The sequence below is a fragment of the Eleutherodactylus coqui genome, chromosome 9 (assembly GCF_035609145.1).
Source record: "Eleutherodactylus coqui strain aEleCoq1 chromosome 9, aEleCoq1.hap1, whole genome shotgun sequence".
In the NCBI taxonomy this organism is placed as follows: domain Eukaryota; kingdom Metazoa; phylum Chordata; class Amphibia; order Anura; family Eleutherodactylidae; genus Eleutherodactylus; species Eleutherodactylus coqui.
Genome location: NC_089845.1, coordinates 126,154,930 through 126,172,105, shown reverse-complemented (window position 1 = coordinate 126,172,105; position 17,176 = coordinate 126,154,930). Strand labels below are relative to the sequence as shown.

At 45.0% G+C, this 17,176-nt stretch overlaps 1 pseudogene; it reads right to left on the bottom strand.

The window, feature by feature from the left end:
• Nucleotides 1-3,254: 3,254 nt before the first annotated feature.
• On the bottom strand, nt 3,255-8,653 carry LOC136578694 (craniofacial development protein 2-like; annotated as a pseudogene).
• Between the last annotated feature and the right edge of the window lie 8,523 nt (nt 8,654-17,176).

Here is a 17,176-nt window from a genome sequence, read left to right as displayed (position 1 = left end):
GCCTGCCCTGCTGCTGATGTCGCCACCGATGCCCTGCAGGGGGGACGGAAGAAAGGGGTGGGGTCTCGTATGCAGTTGCGTAGTGAGGAGAGTCTGTCGGTGGTTGAGCCGTACAGGGCGGGACAGAAGGGGTACCGGTCCTCTGGAAATCGCAAAAGGAGGGGTCGCAGGGGGTTCCATAAGTCTGTGTCGAAACCTGTTGTCCCTTCGGTGATGCCCACCTCCGGTCCCCCGCCGCCCACCCCGGTCCGTGATGAAGTTGAATACGAGGCCCAGGAGATCCTGGATTCTCGCCGGGCTACAGGAACCTTACAATATTTGGGGGCCCGGAAGAGTTTTTTGGAGTATGATAGCTCAGATGACAGTGATTTTAAAGTTGGAGATGCCTCAGATTTTGAAGGCAGCGTCATTGGTAGCGAGGATGGGTCAAAAGACAGTGGTGAATGGTTGGACATTGACTCGGAAGACGACCTGAAACATGACGATATGTCAACGGTTGGCCCCGAAGGAAATGGGGCAGCCACAGACTACCGAAGTCATGGACCTGAGGATCAGCCCATGGTGACCGCCCAGGTGGGTCACATTCTCGGGTTGGTACAGCGTTTTCGCAGCCGCCTCCTGGATAAGCCTGGTCGAGTTTCCGGGGGCCCGGAGGTCCCCCGTCAGAGGGGGGGTAATGTTACCATACAGCGCGGCACGGGATCCCGCAGTCGGCGCGCGTCGCTCCGGCGTCGGCTCCAGCAGCCTGGAGCCCTGTGTCGAGGTTATCCCAGCAGCTTGGGACGGCCGGTGGGCGGCGGCATGGGCGTGTCCACCCGTAGGGTGCCGCCCGCACTCCTCCGTTCGTCTTATACAGCAGTGGGTGGAGTTGCCTCCTCCCACTCTCCGCCCGGGGGCGGAACCTTGTGGTTAAGAGACTGGCAGTGATGTGAGCTCACTGCCAGTTATTGGTTCTGCTTTCAGCTAGTCAGTCTGTCTGCAGTTTACCTCAGCCAGTCACTAGTTGTCTGTCAGCCCTGCTATCCTTTCTCAGCCTGTTTCTGTTGGTCCTGTTAGCCCCTAGTCTGGTCTGTCCCAGTCAGCACTAGTTGCTATTCGGGTCCTGTCTATCTGCCTGTGAGCTCCATCTCCAGCCCTGCTTGTACTTGTAAGTTTTGTTGGTTTGTTACACCTGCCTCTTCTGTCGGCACTCTGTCCCCTGTTAGTAGTTCCAGCTAGGCAGTCGCCAGGTCCCTAGCCAGTGCAGGGACTGCCGCCCAGTTGTCCGCCTGGGGTTAGCCAGGGCCGAGGCAAGTAGGCAGGGACAGTGGGGTGCAGGAGATCAGGGCACCCCAACTGGCGCTCGGGGGACAGAGTGCCGTAACACTTATGCAAAGTGAACACTCAAAACTGTCACTCAAACTGACGTTTGAGCGAATTAGGAGCAATCATCTTGCTGTGCAAATGCACACGATTATCGCTCAAAAGAGGTCTTTTGAGCGATAATCGTTATGTCTAAATTAGGCATTACTTAGGTCCCAGGAACGAGTGCAGGCCCGCATCTATCAAAGCGATCAGTCTGCCGTGTTAGGCAGGGCTCTCTCCATCGTTTGTTACGTACTTAGGGAAAGACTTCCTGTTTATTATTTGTTTGTTTGTTTTGGCCACTGCACTGTGAGCAATTATTGTGCATGTCTGCAGGTGCTGGTTCAGCACGTCCTTTGCAGACGTAACACAGCCGGCAAAGAGAAGGGGAGGGAGGGAGAGACAGCTTGTCATCACTAAATTCTCTCCCCCGGCTGGCAGAATTCTAGGCTGCAGTGTATATATGCTGCACCCGGACGTCTGAATGGGTAGGAAAACGCAAGTCAATTTTTACAATTTTTTTCTTTTTAGAATTTACATTGGTTATCACTCAAAATATTACTTATCCTGTACTGATCCTGAGTTACACCCTGTATTATACTTCAGAGCTGCACTCACTATTCTGCTGGTGAAGTCACTGTGTACATACATTACTTATCCTGTATTGACCCAAGTTACATCCAGTATTATACTCCAGAGCTGCACTTAGTATTCTGCTGGTGGAGTCACTGTGTACATACATTACTTATCCTGTACTGATCTTGAGTTACATCCTGTATTATACTTCAGAGCTGCACTTAGTATTCTGCTGGTGGAGTCACTGTGTACATACATTACTTATCCTGTACTGATCCTGAATTCCATCCTGTATTATACTCCAGAGCTGCACTCACTATTCTGCTAGTGAAGTCACTATGTACATGCATTACGTATCCTGTACTGATCCTGAGTTACTCCTGTATTATACTCCAGAGCTGCACTCACTAATTCTGCTGGTGGAGTCACTGTATACACACATTACTTGTCCTAAACTATTCCTGAGTTCTTGTTGTTGTGGTTGTTAGCAGTTTAGTCGTTCACAACCCTCGGCAACCCTTAAGGCGAGCTCTCTCCATATTTTTCGGTTTTGCATTGCTTCTTTCAGTTGTGTGATATCCATGCCAGTATCCGCTCTGACAGTATCAGCCATCATGTTCTTTGGTGGCCAGGTCTTCTTCTGCCACAGATCTGTACAAGCATTATAGATTTTTCTAGCGACTCTGCTCGGATTACATGGCCAAAATCTGTGAGTCCGGTCATCTTCCCCTCCAGTGATATATTGGGTCTTATACGATTCAGGACTTCTCTGTTTGTTACTCTCGCCGTTCAGAGCGTACACAACAGCTTTCACAAGCGCTACAGCTCACACGCATCAATCCTCCTATCTGCTTTTTTCGCAGTTCAGCTTTTACATCCATACATAGATATGGGGAAAACAGTGGTTTGTACTATCCTGCATTTAGTTGCTATGCCAATATCCCTACTTTTCCAGATGTTGTCCATGTTTAGCATTGTGCTTCACCCCAGTGCTAGCCTATGTTTTATCTCTGACATAGATTCTCCAGCCAGGTGAATTTTTGAGCCACGGAAGATGAAGTCTCGCACGCATTCTATGACCTCATTGTCAATTTTGATTTGGCTGGCACACCTCTGTGATGGTTTTCACTGGTACTGGCAGCAATAGCTCTGCTGGTATGTTATCTAATGCCTGGTGCTTTAGTTTTGGCTAGTTGTTTTTATTGCCATAACCACTTCTGACTCCATAATGGAGGCTCCAAGTCCACACGCCCCACATCATGCAGTGGTCCAGGTATGTGGTTGCAGGCTTATAATTCCTCTGTGTATTCCCTCCAACTATCCTTAATACTCTGTTAGTCATTCAGTTCCTTTCCATTATTGCCTTTGATTGTGCCGTTGCGTGCCATGAAGGGTTTTCGGGCCATCTTGACCTGTGAGAATAGGCCTTGCATATGGCCTTTCATGGCTTCTGCTTTGAGTTGTTTGCAGCGCTCATTCCAGTCCATTTCCTTGTCTTTCCTTGCTACTTGCTGAAAATCGGCATTTAGTTGCCAAACTTGGTCTTTGCTGCCAACTGCCTTTTATCAGCTATTCTAAAGAGTTTGCTCAGACAACCAATATCATCGTTTTTCCTGCTTCTTATAGGTGAGATGCTAACTGGCTGTTTCCATAACTGTGGACTGTATATCGTGCCATAGTTCCTCTGGTTGCTTTTCTGATGTGTCAAGCAGTTCGAATCTGTTTGCTACCTCAATAGTGTATGATTGGGGGATTTTAAAGGTGTCAAATTTTCTCAATGGAGCGCCTTTCTTAATGCTACAGAATTTGATCTTGATCTTAGCTGCAAGGAGTTTATGATCAGTGCCGCAGTCGGCGCCAGGAAAGGTTTTTTTATTGTACTGATTGAGCTTCGCCAACGATGATAACACAGGATGTGGGAGATGTCCACGTGTACAGTCAGCGTTTGGGTTGCATAAACCATGTGTTTGCCATCCTGAGCCGATTTTCTTGGCATAACTGTACCACGCGATCACCGACTTCATTACTTTCACCAAGCCCAAATCTTCCTTAGATGGCTGCTTCTGGCTGTCTGCCGACTTTGGAATTGAAGTCGCCTGTAATGTAAATGATGTCCTCTTTTGGCACTTCATTTATAGAGTTTTATGGACGTCAGCATAAAAATCTTCAATGGTTTCCTCATCAGCATCCGTCGTTGGGGCATAGACCTGTAAGACTGAGATGTTCACTGGCTTACCACGTATCTGGATAGCAATGGTATGGTCGCTATTTTTTCTTAAACTTTCTACCTTTGAGGTCCGCTTGTTTGTAATAAAGGCTACTCCATTCCTCTTGATTTCCTCGTGTGCGGCATTGTGCAATGTGAAGTCATCGGACTGAAAATATCCATTACCTGTCCAGTGCAATTCACTAACTCCAAGAATATCAATGTCAAGTCTTGTCATTACGTGTTTCACAATGTTGGATTTCCCTCGACTCATGCCATGCACATTCCATGTTGCTAGTATGTGAGCTTTGGTACAGCGCAGACCCTTCCTTTCATGAGGAGCATCAGCATCTGGGCTTCCCGAGGGCTTTTCCCTAGTTGCGTCATGAGGAAAACCCTGACTATTTTTATTCAGACCTCGCTCTTTCCCAGTCGCATTTAGAGAATCCTTTGGCCTGGGGGGGAGGGGGGGGGGCTACCATTGGATACAGTATCTGAATAATTTGAGAGCTCTTTCATAGAATTTACAAGGCAAAGTTTTTACAGGGTAGGTCACCAGGTCTTTCCCTATCCTTCCCCATTTATCTGGGCTTGGGACCAGCGTATATGGATGACTTCTATATGACTGGGTTTTTATGGATTCCCGAGTTACATCCTGTATTATACTCCAGAGCTGCACTCGCTATTCTGCTGGTGGAGTCATTGTGTACGTTGTACAATCACGTTTCTGGTACCTCACTTTGGAGACACCTTCTGCAAGCTGTGAGATACTGCTATTAAAGAAAATGCCTGGGGAATCCCTGCATAAATTCCATACCCTGGGGAAATGCCTAAGGCCTCATGTCCATGGGGAAAATCAGATCCGCTGCGGATTTGTAATGCGGATTTGGGCTGTGGATGCACTGTAATTGTCTTTTATTTTTCATGCAGGAGATCAATTGGGCTATGTGTTCTATGAGCCCCCGCACATGTGATCCGCACTAAAATGGAGCATGTCCATTTTTTTTCATGCTCCAGAAATTTTTTTATTCACTTTTAAATACCATCCGCGGGTATTTATCTACCCGCGGGTGGTCAATGCATTCCTATGGGGCGCGGATCCGCATGCGGGAAAAACGCTGCGGATTTTAATTCTTATTTTCCCCGCGGACATGAGACCTTAAACTTTCCCCTTTGGTTTAGTCCTAAGTCATATCTAGTCTCACAATGTGTCCACGCTCTCACCATAATAGCCGTGTCTGATTGACTGAGTCGTTCTACGTTTTTGTAGGATCATTTATATTTGGCAGTTTGTGCATTTCTAGCGAGGTCTGAAGGACGCTTGGTTAGTATCACATATTGATTGCACTAATGACAAATCATTACGTATGACTCATTTGTTGATATAGGTCATTAGGGAATTTCTCTACGACATCAACTACTTCACATGATGTGATCATATTACGTGTCATAGTTAATAGGATATTGCTTGCAAAAAGCAATGCCAGCAACACTAACCATAATCTCCTCCTATTTCCTTTTAACTTGTCTTTATTAGGCCAACAAATAATGGCCAATCATTTTCTTCAACTGGGGGCTGCATTCACACGAACGTATATCGGCTCGGTTTTCACACCGAGCCCATACACGTTGTCCTCGTATGCAGGGGGGTGGGAGGATGGAAGAGACAGGAGCAGGAACTGAGCTCTCGCCCCCTCTCTGCCTCCTCTCCGCCTCCTCTCCGCCCCTCTGCACTATTTGCAATGGGGAGAGGCGGGGCGGGGGTGGGGCTAATTCTTGGAACTTAGCCTTGCCCCCGCCCCACCTCTCCCCATTGCAAATAGTGCAGAGGGGCGGAGAGAAGGCAGAGAGGGGGCGGGAGCTCAGTTCCTGCTCCTGGCTCTTCCATCCTCCCCTCCCCCTGCACACGAGGACAACGTATATCGGCTCGGCGTGAAAACCGAGCCGATATACGTTCGTCTGAATGCAGCCTTAAAGCAGAAGTAATAGGACAAGATTTGACAAACCGAAACTGCAAAATAACATAATGCCAAAACAATTATAAAGACAATGGTAAAAATGGTGTTTCAAGTGTCTCAAGGAACAATTATCCTCCGGTGTAGGGGAGACAGACTAAAGAAGAAATTCCAAGTCATATGCTTAGGGTTCCTAGAAGGCCCTCTATCTACAGGTAAGTTAAAGAGTCTGTCCAATATAACAGAAATTATGTCTGAATCATATTTTCTAAACCAAACATGGGTATGTCAACTCTAAGAACCAAACTGAAAAAAAGAGAAGAAGAAAGATTGAGAAAGAATCGAAAAATAGGGTCCATGAACTCCAAGGTGCTCAGTAGGTTGGCGCAAATCTGTTCTGGATAGAAGGGTTACCCAGTAATTCCTGTTCAATGTACCAAGCAGTGGCTTGGAAGTGGCACTTAATTTTTCCCTGAATTCTAGAAGAAAGAATAAAAAATTCTCCCAGGCAGTAAAGATTTTTTTGACTCATGTCTTTTTCAAAATAGTTGCCTCTATCCAATCCATGCGGAATAGACATTTTTTTCAAAGAATAATTTTGATGAAGTGGGGTTAGGAGAGAGCCAAGTCTGAAGAATACCTTCTCTCCCTGCCATGAAGGCCAGGTATAAGAACTTCATGGCTTCTTTGGAGCATAACGAGAGCAATCCACCAAAAGATTCCCCACTGTGAGACGTAGGGAAAAAAGTTATTCACGTGATTTTGTGTGAACTGTCGAATCTTATTCCAAAAGATCTGTCCCGCTCTGCATTTCCGAAGACAGTAAGCAATATCCACCTTTGCCTATCCACATTTTAAAAATCCTCCTATTTTTTTATTTCGTTCTGTATCCTCTCACAATCTAAGGGCGAAGTCAGACGAGCGTTTTTTTAATTCAATGAATGGCGGAGCGCTGCCTCTGATTGGCTGAGCGCTCAGCCAATCAGACACAGACCTTTCAGGAGGCAGGGATTCTTAAATTCCTGCCAGCTAAAAGAGCTTCAGAATACTAACGGCACTGCACAGACAAAACGCATTGGAGCCCCGACAGCGGCGGAGAGGGGAGTATATATATATTTTTTTTACACGATCTAGGGATGATTTGTTAGGGAAGGGCTTATATTTCAAGCCCTTTCCCGAAAATCACTGCAGGGGTTGCCTGCATCCTATTGCTTTCAATGGGTTGACGTGGTTGACGGCTGTAGCATGGCCACGGGCATTTTGCTAATGCATCAAGCACTTTTTTTTTTTTTGCACACATAGATGCGCAGAAAAAAAAGCTTGGCTGACTGAGCCCTAGAGGGTGAAAAATACCAAGACTCCTCAGACCAAACCATTATCTGACTGGGAAGGTACTTGCTGCAGCAGAAACTTCCCCCAATGCAATTTTTTAATGGAAGAGTTGGTAAACTTAGGGTGCCTTCACATGTATCAAAATAACGGTCCAAGAGGAATGACACCATCAAACATAGTAGGGAAAATTATCTCTAGCAAGTTTTGAGGGAGCAGATCCTCCCTATAAACGGCGCGATCATCCCGACAATAATTGTCTTGCATCTCGTACCCAAGGGTCTAGTATGTCCCTAGACAGAAAATAGGAGAGAGGACAAAACAAGACAGATCTAAAATATGCCAAATAGGTACTCAACACACAGGTGTCAGATACGCATCCCAAACACCAGACAGGACATGGATTCTGCTGTCCGCACACCCACGGATGTAAGGGTTACATTAACACATGGCATCTGCAGACTTACAGACAGAGGAGATTCAGGGGTCCGCACATTTACGGATAGAGGAAATTCAAACGGGACACGAGATTCTAATCTGGATCCAGGCAAACACCAACAGAACATAGAGTCTAGCTATAACACCAACAGACTACGCCCGTCTGGATCCAAACCGAGAGCTGCACAGCGTACATCCTCACTCAAACCGCTAGACTGCAGAATGAACCACACCCAGGTATGAGTGTGACTGGCTTAAATATACTCACACTGTAGCTGATTGGCCAACCAGGGGACACACCTCCCTGTGAACCAATCAGTCCATACACCATTGGAGATGTTAAAGTAGAGTGCAGAGGAAGGCCCCAGTGAGGTATTTGCAACTTACAATGTGAAAGGGACCTATTGCAGAGACAGGTAAGAGGCAAACAGCAGAGCTGAGGCATAACCACATGGATGAGGTTGATGTAATAATGCCACTCTGTTTCCACTACCTGTTTCAGATGGCACACCGTAACAGGATTTGAAAATGGCTTCATTCTGCATCAAAACCTGCATTTAGACATGTGGATTTTGACAGTGGAATCTTACTCACCTCTCCACTGTGCCTCCGATCCAGCGTCGCCAACCCGGTTCCCTCCACCGTGGTCCACACTGAAACATGAAGCAATGATGTCATGTTTATTGCTCACATGACTGCTGTAGTACCCCCCTCCAAAAATAAAATATATGCAGCATCCCGTAGGGTGACCCCGGATGCGGGTCTTACGTTGAGGAGCGAGGAGGGTAAGATGCTGGCTTGTCATGGCGGCACTCACCACGGAGGGATGCAGGTAGCCTCGGCCAGGGCAGCGCTGGGCCTCTTCCGGACATCCCTGCATAGGAATGCCCAATAGACTGGAGAACAGGGATTGTGGTTGTCACGGGTGACGCCAATGTTCTGGTATCCCCTGGCATGAACATCGGCGGAGAATAAATGAACCGCAGACAGAAATAGAGTACCTCAGGTCCCTGGGAACGGTCAGGGCCTGGAATAACTTTACTTGAAAACTGGACTTTAACAATGCAAGGCAATATAGACATGAATTCAAAGTGCTGGTAGAGATAAATATATACAGATAGATTTGAAAATGAGTACCTCCACACAGCGATCCCAGACTTCAGGACGCTTAGGCGTGAAAACAATTGAAGATAAGAGTACCTCTGCACTAGGCTTTGAGTATAAAAGTCTTATGACTGACTCACGCTTTCTCTCTCTCCGGGGGCTAACTCACTGATCATGCGGATCCTTGAGCTCGGGAAAACTCTTCTCCTCTTCCATTCTTCACTACACGAGGGTTAAAGGTACCCCCATGTAGTTGGCACTCTTTATCAGGAACCCAGAAGACATGGAACTCCTTTCCTGCTCTCAAGCACTTACATTTATAGCCTCACTCATACCACGTGACAGGACATAACTGGATACATTTACCAGACAGTCTTCACATACCAGACATTTAACCTCTCATTTGCTGCAGCTGTGCAATACACATAACATAAGGACAAGACAGTCTTGCACAGAGCATCTACATAACACATTACATGTATGACATTTATGGAGGGGGCCAGGAAAGCATGTACTGGGCCACTACATATATACATAGTTATATAACTTTGTTGCCACTATACCAAAAGCAAATATTAATGCCATACAGTATTTAAAAATTATCTACATAATCCACTGAATAAGGTGCAGTATACTAAGACCAATGTTATCACTATACAAGGCTCAAATAATACCGTTACGCCATGAGCAATACTAATCCATAGTGACTGACCAATATTACTTTACTATTACTGAATAAAAACCACCACAGAAAGATCAATATTACCAATATCACTATACGGTGACCACTACATAAGGACTGAATATTACTTTCATACTGTTGCTGTATAAAAACACTGCATAATGACTAATATTACTACCATGCAGTAACCATATAGTAAATACCAGCTCTACATAGGTACTTTGCAGGTTGTATTGGTGATTACAGCACCATTATATCCAGTCATCATAGGTGACATCCATTTGGACTGGAGTTTTCCTATCTTCTCTATCCATCCCAGACCACTATGATGACCTCTTGCACTCATGACTTGTTTCTTCAAACTTCCAACACAGGCATCTTTGGCTCCTCGCTTTTCCAGCATCTCAAAAAACTTTCACAACCTACACAAACTTTTCACCCTGCTTTGACCCCCAATTCTGTGTCTCTTACTGCCCTATTTTTCCCCAAGACTGTACATGGTGTGTGCTGCTAAATACTGAACTTAAGAACTGTAATTACCTTCAGCTTATAGTACCATATAAACTGCAAACCTGAAAACAATAATGTCGAATAGGCAATGCCCCATATTGTGTTATGGACATTTTTAGTGCACCACACAAAAATAGTGCCCCTTTGTGCTCCCAAATATTAATGCCACTTTTTGCCTCCACATAATAATAATACTCAGAGCAGTGCTCTCTTGAAAGTAACAATATGTAGCGGTTTTAGGCATGAGGCTGGAGCCTCAGGTGTAATGGCCGCAGGTCCAGAGAGTATTCAAGGATGAGCCAGAAGTCAGCAACAGGGGGTCTCGATTTGCAGTACAAATGGATGAGGTGGGTGGCGTAGTCAGAGAGGAAGCCAGAAGTCAGCAATGGGAGGTCTCGGTTTGCAGCACAAAGGGATGAGGTGGGTAGCATAGTCAGAGAGGAAGCCAGAAGTCAATATCAGGAGGTCTTGCAGGAATAGCGGAGGAGCAGACAATGTGGAGCCTTGAATCAAACCGTGTTATGAAGTAGATAAATCGTGCGCTGGTGCAGTGGCAGGATCAGGTTTTTATAATGAACCCAATCAGGGACAGAGGTGAGGTCAGGACCAGGAGGCAGGAACTACATAACCGTGTGGAGGAAATAGGAGGCTGAGTTGATGGGGAATTTGGGGTATAAAGTTTACTTTTTTTAAATCACCTTCAGTGTAGCTCCAGCGACAGGGGATTATAAAGTGGCGAGTGTATAATTCTCTGCTCTACCATTGCTATAAACTGCATCGGCATCTTGTGTATGCAGATACAGTTGAGAGTGGCTCTTCCCCAGAGATTCGGGGCACTGGGCTGGAGGTCCAGGCATATTCCCCAAATCTCCAGTGCCAGCGATGCCCCAGCCCAGTGGTCATATGTGAATAAACGGCAAATGACCACTGAGGCCAGGGATTGGCTGCGCTGATCATGAGAGTAATGAATGTGATGTCATTACTTCCTGTATCAGCAGGGACGGAGTCTGTGGTGCTAGACTTGAAGTACAGTAGAACGGTATGGCTATTTTATTTTTTATGCCATTCCCTGCTATGGGCCAAGAGGCCAGAAATCCCCTTTATGAATTTTATTTGTATTTTTAGATTTTAACAAATAAGTAAACCTGTTTAAAAAAACGTAAGTCTTCCTTTATTGGATTATTGGATCCACAGCATTGCAGACAATCTATTTGTGGATTGGGGAGTGGTCTGATATGACCAACTTGCCATATCTGATAGGAAAATGACTATATAACCCTTATCAGGCAAAGCAAACAGACAGTACCAGGTAACCACTGTACTTTGTGACAGTTTCCATGACAAGCTGCTATTGATCTTCCCCTTTGTGTCCTGTTTGAAGTAACGTATTTCAGCTGTGACTTTCCCATATATTGATTTATAGCTGAGATCACAGGTATTTTGCGTTAGGGCGTGCTTATCGCAGGTTTCTATTATTTAGCATTTGACATTTTGTGCGTCATGTGACCTCTGTGTTCCATATTCTGGATTTATGACCTATCCAAAAACCATGCCCATGCTCACCGGAGAAGAGACCTACATGGAAAGATATTTGGAAAGTTGGCAATTGTCATATAGAAAACCATTCCCACTGTCATTACTGATTAACTTCTTTGTTAGCACAGCGGGGCACATTTTACTAGAGGTGCCTTATGGACAGATGTTGTATATACTGTATATTGTGCACATTTTATCTTCAACGTATATTCCAAAATACTGTCTGTGCCCTATCTATAAACATGCCATAGTGTCTGTTTTGGCACAATTGACTTTATTGTTCTTTCCATACGGAATGTTCCTATTTCTTCTCCTTAAAACTTTTTTCTTCTGTTTCCAATTATTTAGGAATGTACAGATATTACTAGCATATTATTGGGAGATGTGTATTATACAGTATAGCACATGCTGAATCCCAAATTATGGACTTTTAATACCCATTACAGCTATAAATGCAGTTTATAATGCAAATTAACTAGAGATGAGCGAGCGTACTCGGATAAGCACTACTCGCTCGAGTAATTGGCTTTATCCGAGTATCGCTGTGCTCGGGGCTAAAGATTCGGGTGCCGCTGCGGCTGACAGGTGAGTCGCAGCAGGGAGCAGGGGAGAGCGGGCGGGAGAGAGGGAGAGAAAGATCTTACCTCCATTCCTCCCCGCTCTCCCCTGCAGCTCCCCGCTCCGTGCCGGCACCCGAATCTTCAGGGACGAGCACAGCGATACTCGGATAAAGCAAATTACTCGAGCGAGTAGTGCTTATCCGAGTACGCTCGCTCATCTCTAAAATTAACATATGCCCCACCTCATCTGTGGTCCAGTTCGTGGGACAATCCCATTGAAATCAGGGCTGTTAGCAAGTATGGAGATTTTGTGTATAACCTAAGGTCCCTTTTACATAAGATGACTTGTTGGATGCAGATGCCTGACAGGTCATTTCAGCAATAATCGTGCTTGTGATTTTACACTGGGCATCGCTCAGTGAATGGAGGCGGAGTGGGCTGGGAATCGTTCCTGTTCGCCCGCCTCCATTTACAGTAAACAGGCAGTTGTTCATAGGTGAATGACTGCCTGTTTACATGGGCCGATCTGTTTTCTGCATGTATAAACTCAATGACAAACGAGAAGTGAATGAATTCTTATTCGTCGTTCAGTTGGGGCATGCATTTACACTGAATGATAATTGTTCATGTTCCAACTGGATGCGGGCCCATGTATTTTGGCTATTTTTTATCTTATGGCATGCTTTTGAATATGTGCAGTTACTCCTCCTGTACTTGCTGAGAGGGGGCAGTCTCTTTCTAGTGCAATATGTTGTATTTAGCAATCTAAGCCTATCAGGTAACATCCCTTGTTGCTTATCTCCTCTTTTCACAGCATACATTCATAGACAGAGAGAGAGAAACTGCAGCTGCATCCCCCTCCCTCCTGGTTGCTATTTAAAGTTTAAAGGCCAATTTACACACAAAGATATGTGTTCAAAAGATTTGAGCGATTGTTTTGCATAAACTGCTAATAGACACTAATGTCAATAAGCAGCTTATCATCTTCATTTGCATGTAAATGAACCTCCAGCAGCTGTATGAAGAGAACAGTAGTTGGTCTGTTCTCTGCACTCAGGTCTATTGTTCTGCTAGGGGGCTGCTGCGGGCTCTCTGCTGAATACAATGTAATCAGCAGCTCCCGTGGAGAATACAGAACCATGGACAGCAAACACAGCATATGGTCTGTGCTATATTCTCTCCGGCTATAGGATGGATTTTATGTTCACCTAAAAATCATTGTTCAGCCGAAGAGTGAAAGATGGGAGCATTTACAAACAACGATTATCGCTTAAACAATTGGTTTTGAGCGAATTTTGAGCAATAACCGTTGTGTGTAAATGGGCTTTAACAGTAGGATAATTTTTGGGAACTGAAGAGGTTTCTAAACCTTTACAGAGATCCTGCAGGGAAAAGAGGATTGCAGGCTGATGGAAAATGAAGAAAGGAAAGTAGAAAGAGAAGTAAGGAAGAAATGAAGGAGAAGAAAGTGAAAGAAGGAAGGAAGAATGAAAAAAGTAGGAAGAAAAGGAAGGAGTAGTAGAGACGAAAGGAAGGAGAAGGGTAAAAAAGAGAGGAAAAGGGGAGGGAAGAAAGGATGGAAAGGAGAAGGAAGAAAGGATGGACAGAAGAAGGATGAAAAGAAGAAAGGTGGAAAGAAAAAGGAAGGAGGAAAGGAAGGAAAGGAAAAAGAAAGGAGAAAGACAGGAAAGGAGAAGGAAAGGTAAGGAGAAGTAAACGAAAAGAAAGGAGAAGGAACAAAGGATGGAAAGGAGAAGGATGGGAAGAAGGCTGGAAAGAAAAAGGAGAGAGCAAGGAAAGGAAAAGAAAATGAAAAAGATGGAAAGAAACAGGGAAGACAGGGGAAGGGACGGAAAGGGGAAGCGATGGAAAGGAGAAAGGAAGGAAAAGAGTGTTAGGTCTGCTACCCTCTTGCTATTCCGGGCAGACATGGGCTTCGCTCTGCTTCTTCTGTTTGAATGTACTCTTTGTTCTATTTTCTACCAGCAATGCGGGAGTTAACCTCTCTCAGTGCTCACAGCTGCAGCTTAAATAGCATTTACCCTTCTATTTAAGTGAGCTGGGGACCATCCTTCTTTGCCTCAGAATTGATGTTTGTCTCTGACACACACCATTTCTAGGTCGCCTGTTTCAGGTCTGTTATAGAAAAGATAGATCCCAACAGCCACCCAGGGAACTGTTTCAGGTCTGTTTAATCCTGTACCTGTATCTGTTTATTTTGTATGTTCTTTACCTTACGCTTTAACCTGTGTGTGTTTGTCGATTTCTGTCCAGTTTGTGCATCGTTCCTGTTTCTGTGGCAGTCAGTCCTGCGCTTTGTGTACACTGTCCCTGTTTCCTGTCAGGAATAATCAGCCCCAAGGTTCCAGCGCAGGGCCGTTTTTATCAGGACTCCTACCCTGCTTATATGCAGGGATCTTCTTGCTTAGCTAAGTTTCCTGGTTCGGTACCTCTGACCCCTGGGGTCAGCTGCCAGCCATACCAGGTCTGGTCTAAAAGCCAGGTTTGGTTGGTTAGCACAGTGGGTCCGCAGCCAGAGCCCTAACAAGAAGAAGGAAAGGAGAAGGAAACAAACAGAAAAGAAGAAGGAAAGGAAGAGAAGGAAAGGAAGAGCAGGAAAGGAGAAGAAAAAGGAAGGCAGGTCTGGATGACCAATATCATGAATGGTACTGACACCAAGTACTGACACCTTGCTGTTTTAATTGGTAGAGAATAGATATGTGCTTGCGCTCTTGAATATGCATGATGCTGAGTATCACTCCGTGAGGTAGCTGTGATATAATTAGTTTAACGAGATGCAGGTCCTGCACCTGACGATGAATCCCTTCAGCCTATGGAGACAGGGAGGATGTGGATGTATATATGTTTTTATGATGGTGATTAGTGGCTGCTTTATATATGTATGTTATTTGTACCCTGTTTCCCTGAAAATAAGACATAGCATGATTTTCCAGAATTTTTGAGGATGCAAAATGATTTTTCAGGCTTTTTGAGGATGCTTGAAATATAAGCCCTACTCCAAAATTAAGCCCTGCTAACAGTTAATTTAAAAAGTCAATTTAAATAGTGTCCAGGCAGCTATACATGTAAAAAAGTTAAACCTTTTTTAGTAGTGTATATGCTTGACAAAGGCCACAACTGGGCCGAAACGTTGCAGCATATTTCTTGTTTGGAGACAATAAAGTGTTTTTCCCTACACGGATGAAGATCTAGTGAGTCCTTGAGCACTGCTCTATATCTACTATTTACTGGAGGAGATAATGAGTCAACTTGTTACTGAGCTCTGAGATTTTTCGTTATGGCCGCCTGCACACGAGCGTTCCGGATTCCACTAGCGGATTTTCACGCGCGCATGGTACCTAAATGTGCTTGCGGATAGGTGCGGATGCGTGAAAAATCACGCGCGGATATACGCGGATGTGTTGCGGAAAAAAACGCGCAGAAAAATCCGGAAGACACCCTTATTGTAAACCCAACCCCTAGAGAACTGCCCATTCCCTGGAAAACAGCTTAAAAACCAACACCCAGACTCCGTTTTGTCCCTCTTGCTTGTGCGAGCACCGTTAAATTATTCTGGCAACATGCTTTCACCCAGTGAGCAGATGTCTTTGTGGGCATGGTTGATCCATGTAACTTTTTTCGGACGTACTATAAAAATACTATATAAGTGTGGTAACGTAGTAATCGTACTGACCCATAGAATAAAAATATCGGGTCGTTTTTGTTGCACTTTGCGCGCTGCAGAAACAGGACACACCGAAAGATGGTGGAAAGTCTTTTTTTTTCTCTCCGATTACAATTTTTAAAGGTTTTTCAGTAAATTATATGGTACAATAAATAGTGCCATTGCAAAATACAACTCGTCCCGCAAAAAAATAACAAGCCCTTATACAGCGACGACGATGGATAAATAAAGGAACTACGATTTTTTAGGGAGTAGGGGGAAAAAAAGGAAAAAAGCAAAAAAGCTCCGTCACTAAGGGGTTAAAAGTGGGGATGGAAAAAAGCACAATAAAAACAAAAGTAAAACTGCTTGGCCACTAAGGGGTTAAAATGAAAAAAAAAAGTACATTTGACGCAATAGCGAATAATACTCACGCAAGTTCTTCTGTTCTGCTTCTACTGCGTTCGTCCACGCATCCCCATAAACCTGCGCGGACAGTAGATGCCAGGATTGTTCCTTTCTGTTCTTGTCGAGGTATTCTGGGGAGTTACTGTCCCATAGGCTGGGGAAGTCCTGCATGATTGCCACAAGTTTCCCCATGTCGATCATTATGGCTTGTGGCAGGCTGGTGTCTGCTGGCTGCTCTCTGGTAGATGAGGGGACTGAAAGGACAGATCTGCAGTTGAAATGTGCCTGTGAAGCTCTGTTCTGTGTGTTGGGACGCCTCCTACCATGCCTACTTCCTGTAGTCATAGCAACCAGTGACTCCATCCGCAGCTGCACTGCGGATGTACTGCGTGAAAAAACGCACCCATTCACTTGTATTGGAGGCTTCACGCGCATGATCCGACCAAAATTAGAACAGGTCGCAGATTTTTTCACGCTCGTGAAAAAACGCGATACACATCCGTCCGTCTGGGGACAACTGCGGATCCTCATAGGAGTATATTGGCTGCGGTCTGGGGCGGATTATGTGCCTAAAATCACGCGCTTGAAATTCTGCTCGTGTGCAGGCACCCTATGTTAGATAAACACAAAAAAAGGAAAGATGTAGAAAAAGGACGATTATGTTGACAGCATGTGATCCATGATATTTCATAGCTATACCAGTAGTTGGAAGGGGTCCAAAGAAGGTTTGATTCATTTTGTTCAGACGTCTGGCAAAAAGGCCCTTTTACATCCAATTATCAGGCACAAAAGTTCCTTCACCCAACAGTCATGACGTATTAAAAGGCCAATGATTACCCACCAAATGAACGTTTGTTGATCAGC